The sequence below is a fragment of the Brienomyrus brachyistius genome, unplaced genomic scaffold, assembly GCF_023856365.1.
Source record: "Brienomyrus brachyistius isolate T26 unplaced genomic scaffold, BBRACH_0.4 scaffold32, whole genome shotgun sequence".
NCBI lineage: Eukaryota > Metazoa > Chordata > Actinopteri > Osteoglossiformes > Mormyridae > Brienomyrus > Brienomyrus brachyistius.
This window is the reverse complement of record NW_026042307.1, coordinates 743,603-751,145: the sequence shown is the minus strand read 5'-3', so window position 1 is coordinate 751,145 and position 7,543 is coordinate 743,603.

Here is a 7,543-nt window from a genome sequence, read left to right as displayed (position 1 = left end):
ATCACATTACATAATTTAAAGTTTTCCTTCTTACAGTTTTTATTTGGAGAACCCCCTACCCCAGTCAAAGCGGTTTGTTCTCAAGTCCCGCTGCGGCAGACAGACGCTCTGTAAACCGCAGGTAGAGAGACAAGCGGCACGGTGAGCGGAGAAGCACAGTAACTCACTGAAGACCTTATATCATAACCAGCATGTGGAACGGTGGAATGTCGAGTTTTATAAAGATTATCTTATTTGATTGCGCAAACTGCAACTACATGGTTATTTAACAGCATAGTACAAATAGAGACGCTGATAACACAGCGGTACGTAGCGTTTGCGTCAGTCACATTTCGCATCCCGCTGTTTGCTCTCTGGGCAGAAGAATGAGCAAGAAACCCATCAAAAAACGGTGCCAGACCTGGCATTTATTTGGGAAACGCCAGTTACTCAGTTACCGTTAGCCTATCTCAGAATCATTTAGTTCATAAACAGCGCTGGCAGAACGCTCCGTTATAATTGCTATGAAGAGATTCAATAATTCACCGGTATATATGAATCTCGTTCACTGTCACTATTTTATGTATGTATGTAGTGTGTGTGCAAGTGAGTCCGGAAAGTTAGGATATTTGTGAGAGGAGACGGGGCGCAGGAGAGTGGCGGGGTCATCATGGTGGACCCAGAGGTGGGGTCATCCCCCCCCACCCCAATGAATGGTCGGACGTTAGCTGGCGGAATCTTCGAAATTACGCTTAATTTAAATAATTCCCGCAAATTCAGCGTACATAATTAGCATTTAATGCATTTCAACTATCATATTAGTGAAGATGAGTAACTGTAAAATGGAAAGATAAATTTCACTTCATATATTGAAACTATAACAGCAACAGTGCACGAAAAAACGAACTGTACACTGTGGAAAATGAAAGATCGATCTGTTGGCCAGATTTAATAAAAAATTATGTCACGGGTCATATAAAGGAATCATAAAAAAGGTCGTGTCCCGTTTTGATCTTGATCGATTCCCCAATAAGCTAACTCCTTCTAAAAATGATAACATATACATCTATGGTACCTGTGTACTTTTATTGCAAAACTGTTCATTCAGTATAACATGAAATATAAATAAATACACCAATAATAACTTACAACAATAAAGAAAAAAATCCACTAAAGTTAAAACAGCAGTACAGTCTTGGTCAATGCATAAATGTGCAAATGCACTGAAAATAAGAAAATACGTGATGGGGTGTACATTTAAAATACAAAAGGGAGCAACAAACCAAACTAATAATATTAACTACAACAGGAATGTTTTCTGCATAAAACAAATATTTTAATGTGCAGGGTCAGTGTTGGTGCCATCTGACCCCTCCCTTTGGGTCCTTTCTCCATTTGGCCAGCATCATTACCTTTATCTCGCCTGTGCCATGCCACCATTGCAGTGCCGTATGAAATTATACTGATTTAAACAAATAAAAATAATCATATCACCCACCCATCATGAGAACTCTCAGGTATTAACTCTGAGGGACCTCTTAGATGCAAGGTTGTTATGATATGATACTGTGTCACATATACTATTTTGCCAAAAGTATTGGGACACCTGCCTTTACACACACATGAACTTTAATGACATCCCATTCCTAATACATAGGTTTAATATGGAGTTGATCCACCCTTTGCAGCTATAACAGCTTCAGCTCTTCTGGGAAGGCTGTCCACAAGCATTAGGAGTGTGTTTATGGGAATTCTTGACCATTCTTCCAGGAGAGCATTTGTGAGGTCTGGTACTGATGTTGGACGAGAAGGTCTGGCTTTCAGTCTCTGCTCTAATTCATCCCGAGAGTATTCTATCAGAATGAGATTAGGGCTCTGTGCAGGCCAGTCAAATTCCTCCACACCAGGCTTACTCATCCATGTCCTTATGGACCTTGCTTTGTGTACTGATGTGCAGTCATGTTGGAACAGGAAGGGGCCATCCCCAAACTGCTCCCACAAAGTTGGGAGCATGAAATTGTCTAAAAGGGCTTCGAATGCTGCAGCATTAAGAGTTCCATTCAATGGAACTAAGGAGCCAAGCCCAACCCCTGAAAAACAAGCCCACACAATAACCCCCCTCCACCAAACTTTACACTTGGTACAATGCAGTCAGGCAAGTACTGGCAACCACCTAACTGAGAATCATCCATCAGATTGCCAGACAGAGAAGTGAGATTTGTGACTCTACAGAGTACGTCTCCACTGCTCCAGTCCAGTGGTAGCGTGCATGACACCACTACATCCAACGCTTTGCATTGTACTTGGCTTGGATGCTGCTGCTCAGCCATGGAATCCCATTCCAATAAGTTCTCTACACACTGTTCTTGAGCTAATCTGAAGGCCACATGAAGTTTGGAGGTCTGTAGCTATTGACTCTGCAGACAGTTGGCAACATCTGCACACTGTGTGCTTTAGCATGTGTTGTCCCCACTCTGTGATTTTACGTGGCCTACCACTTTGTGGCTGAATTGCTGTTGTTCCCAACTGCTTCAAACCAATAGGTTATTATACCACTTACAATTAGTTGACTGTGAAATATTTAGTAGCAAGGAAATTTCACGAATGGACTTACTGCACAGGTGGCATCCTATCACGGTACCACGCTTGAATTGACTGAGCTCCTGAGAGTGACCCATTCTTTCACAAATGTCTGTAGAAGAAGCCAAGGTGCTTGGTTTTATACACCTGTGGCTATGGAAGTAACTGGAACGTCTAAATTCAAAGATTTCGAGGGGTGTCTCAATACTTTTGTCAATATAGTGTACCTCATGACTGATGCTTGGATTTTCCAGGCTATTGAGGAATTCCTGTGACATTGTTGATCTTAAATAATATTTGATAAGTTTCAGCTTTGAAAAGCTCCTTTAGGCACTGGCTACTGTAATGGGTTATGTAAGTGCAATTCTTAAAGCTGCTCATAAGATGGGAAATATTTCTTTTATATTTTGTGTGTGAATAAAGAAGTGGAGCTGGATCATATGTGAGGGCAACAGGAGTAGGTGTTTTATTTCAAGGGCAAATTCTCTGCCACAGATATCAGCTTCGCTTTTGAATGTCAATGCTTCACTGAGAGCTTCAGTGTTTGGAGTTCAGTGCGTGTCAGACCTCTAAAGCTCATCATTAAACCTCATTAAGACAGACCAACCTGTCCTCCATAGAACACTTTGCAGCATCTACAACAGTGTTAAAGAACATGACCTCTAAAGCCTTTAATACATCTAGGAAATGTATAGCACGAGTTTCATAAACAAAGTGGCATTTGGTACTTCTCAGCCAGCTGCTCTAGTGTGGCATTCGTATTCCTCCTCTCACAGAGTTCTTTTGCAGTCCTTTGAGCTGCAGAAAACCGTTCACTTTGCAGTCAGTAAGGAATTTCTATGTTGTCCTCAGAAGGTCAGTAGTACATCTAATTGCATTTCAGGTGACTGCATAAGTTTCCTTGTCTCTCTCCTCCAAGATGGCATAGGGTCTCTACACTTTTAATTCTGCTCTCTCACCTAATGTCTACCTAGAACATCATATGATCTTCACAGTGATATTTTTTCAAGATTGCCCATCTTTTTGTAGCTGCTGGATGTGTCCAAAGTGGCTAGTTGCAGCTATGGAGGCCTTAGCTCCATCAGCCACTGCTAAATTTAATGTATGTGTATGACATGGCACAAAGAAGACACGTGGATTTTTTTTCACCAAGTTTAGCATGCACACCCTTATTTCTGCCTCACATGTTTGCACCATTATCATAAGCTTGACCCTTATAGTCATCAAAAGGCAGATTGTGTTCATTTAACTATGTAACTAACTGTGTAACTAAATAACAGGTTTGCCAAGCTCTTGACCTCTGCTGCAAGAAAACTAATAAAACGTTCCTTGATCTCAGACTTGTTGAAAATGTGTGTTGGAATGATAATTAGACATGTTCCCGATGGCTTATATCAGGAATCCAGTCAAGTGTGACTAAAAAGTATTGGGCTGCTTTTATTTCTATCATATTTTTTTTAATTACTTAGTTAGTCATTGCTGCAATTAGCTCGTTTTGAATGTCTTCCCCTAAGTAATGTGGGTGGATGCCAGCTGTATGTTGTGCCCTTGTTACATTTTGCAGCATTACAGGATCAAACTTGGCAAGAAGTTCTACCTCTTTTAAAAAATTGCCATAATTTTAATGGTACAATGTGTCACTTGATCCTCTGAAAGGAAGGTTTCCCTGTGTAAGACACTGGATGATGGCCACTAAGCGGGTAAGAACTTCCCAATGGGTAAGAACTCCTAATGGGTAAGAACCTCCAATAGGTGAGAACTTACCAATGGGTAAGAACCTCCAATAGGTAAGAACTTCCAATGGGTAAAAACCTTCAATGGGTAAGAACTTCCCAATGGGTAAGAACTCCTAACGAGTAAGTACCTCCAATAGGTAAGAACTTACCAATGGGTAAGAACCTCCAATAGGTAAGAACAGCTTTTCACAGCCTCTAATAATAAGTGATAATTCCTGCCTATCTCTTGTCTCTCTGCTTCTGAGATGTATCTGTACCTCCTTCCATGTTGCCAAATGCTCAGTGTGTTCAGGAGAATTCTCCTGGAATTTTAAGATGGATGATGTGTTTTTCCAGTCATTTACAATTTGCGTAAGTTGTATTCTTTCAAAGGGAACAATTTACAAGGCATTGCTTTTTGGGGAATATGCTAACCAGCTTCTTTTCATTTTTTCACCATACACCAATATTTTTAAAAAGCAGTAAAGGTGACATGCTCTGCCATCATTTTTGGCGGAGGTGTCCTCAGGCTTTACCTCTGCTTAATGAATCAGGAGTGACTATATCTGTTAACACAGGAAGTCAGTCGGCTGAATAAAGTGATGGACCCCGTCTGACTGTAGAATGTGTATAAGCTTCTGGTAGCTCTGACTGTGTTTGCTCTAGTTCCTGAGATTCAGCATCTGGTTCTAGTTCAATCCCAGCAGCAGAAGGACATTAACAATAGAATAAGCATTTAAAAAAATTAACTGTAGTCATATAAATTTATGTTGAAGAATTACAGCTAGGACTTTAACTGCAGTATTTATCTGCTTTGCTGTTTTGGAATTAATATGGTTCTAACTAATAAGCTACGCAGGGGCAACACAGAATGTGGTCAGTGAAGAAAACTAAACTAAGTAAATAGTTGGTAAAAAAAGAGTGAAGTTGGAATAACTATGCAGAGCATATAAGGTATGAAATGAGAGGTATATGAAATAGTAACAAGCTTTGATCTCATCATATTCTCATAAAATCAAAGTATCAATGCATTGCTCAGGACAGGAATGTCTGCATTCAATAAACATAATAAGATATGAACCTCATCTACAGCAATAGATGGAAGAAAGAAAAAGGACTGTTAATTTAGAGCCATTGGCTATGAGTTCCAATCACTTTTATGATGTTTATTTAGCAGGTGCTTTGATCTAAAGTACAGTAACATGCATTGTTTTTTGGGAAGAGAAGGACTAGCACCAGTACCAGATGCAACCAGGGATTAAGAGCCTTACTCGGGGCTTTATGGGTAAAGCCATTTGGCCAATCACAGGATTGGAACTGGTGACTTTCTGATCACAAGCACAATGTCTGAACTGACTGAGCCACAGACCTGAAATGACTGAGCCACACACCTGATATGACTGAGTCACAGACCTGAAATGACTGAGCCACACACCTGAAATGACTGAGCCACACACCTGAAATGACTGAGCCACACACCTGATATGACTGAGCCACACACCTGATATGACTAAGCCACAGACCTGAAATGACTGAGCCACAGACCTGAAATGACTGAGCCACACGCCTGATATGACTGAGCCACACACCTGATATGACTGAGCCACACACCTGATATGACTGAGCCACAGACCTGAAATGACTGAGCCACACACCTGACATGACTGAACCACAGACCTCTCCAAGGTTACAATCATCTAACCAAAGTTTACCCCCTCCTACTGTACATCTCATTCCTATTTTAAACTGAGAAAAAAACAGTAAAATGACAGAAATGTAAGTACTGAACATTCTCAAAAATATGAGATTAAGTTAAACTTTATTGATCCCAGGGGAAATTTGTTAAAGGTTTCAAATAAAGCAGGATTGAAACCTATAATCTTATGTATTATGAATGAATGTATTATGTACATATGTCTTATGTATTATCATGAATGTTGACCCTATTACACTGAATATCCTAAACCAAGGGTTCTCAAACTTTTTGATCAGACAGATTGCTGATCAAAGGCAGAGGTCTGGAACAATATGCATTTTTAGAACAATTTTCAATATCTATCCTTATTCATGTGCGAAATTTGATTATAATTGTGTAGGGTTTTTTGGGATGGAATATAAGTTCATATACAGGAAACTTAGATATACACAGTATTTTATATTTAAAAGGATCTTGTCTTTTTTCAGCCTGATTTTGACACTGCAGGGCTACTGATGCATATGGTGTCCAAGTCAACTTGTCCTTCTTCAAAGCCATTTTTTTTTTATCCAGAAGCCATTTAGCTAAGTTAGGGCACACAAAGGCCTTGTGTGCTCTCCTTGGTCCTCTTATCACACCGTCTGGAAACTTAATTCGTTGAAGTTCATAATTCCTCATTTAATCATTCATAAATTATTAGCATTTTTACAAAGGAAACTCAGGGAATTTTTCCAGATTATCTTTAACATTTATACGCTAATAGAAAATTGTTCCCTATGTGGCATGTTACTTTACTTTTTACCTTTAAAAGTAAAGCAGAAGTATAAATACTGCAGGGCTTTGTTTTCTGGCCTTTCTGCAGTGAATAGTGTGAAATATGAACGGTATAGAGAGCTTCGGAAAAGAAGACTAATTATGAGTGACGAAATAACTGCGGCAGACATATTTAATTATTCTAACCGATGTGTCGGTCAGTTTATGACCATAATGCTGTGATAGTTATGTCAAATGTCATTCTCAGTAAATACATATGAAGCATGGAATTATGTATGTTAATAAATGTAAACACTGAGACAGGCCATCTTCCGGGTATGTGTAAATATAACATTCTCCCTATTTACTCATAGGGTGCTTTTCCTGTAACACAAAATGATTTACATGAGACGTTTGCATAAGTGCCTATGTGAGTTTTATATATGTTCTCAATTGTCTTGGATTATTAATAACAGCCTGCTGAAGTCATCTCACTGCCAGAAACTATGCTATATGAAACTATATTAAACATTTTTAACCATGCTGAAGAAAATATATTCTAGTGTATTACCCACTGAATAAAAATGATGAAACTTCAATATTTATTGTAATACATTATAACAAAACACATGTGCAGATGAGCTGTGAGTCACTTTTACTAATGAGGTGGAAGACAGCATGCTGGATGAGTAACAAAGTAAAAGGAAGGGCCTCCCCTGACTCATCAGCAATTGACGTGAAACACGGCGTGAGACTCTGCAAGAACAGGGCTGGAGCAGGGTGGAATGGCCCCGGGCACGGGTCCGAATGGCAACAGCTT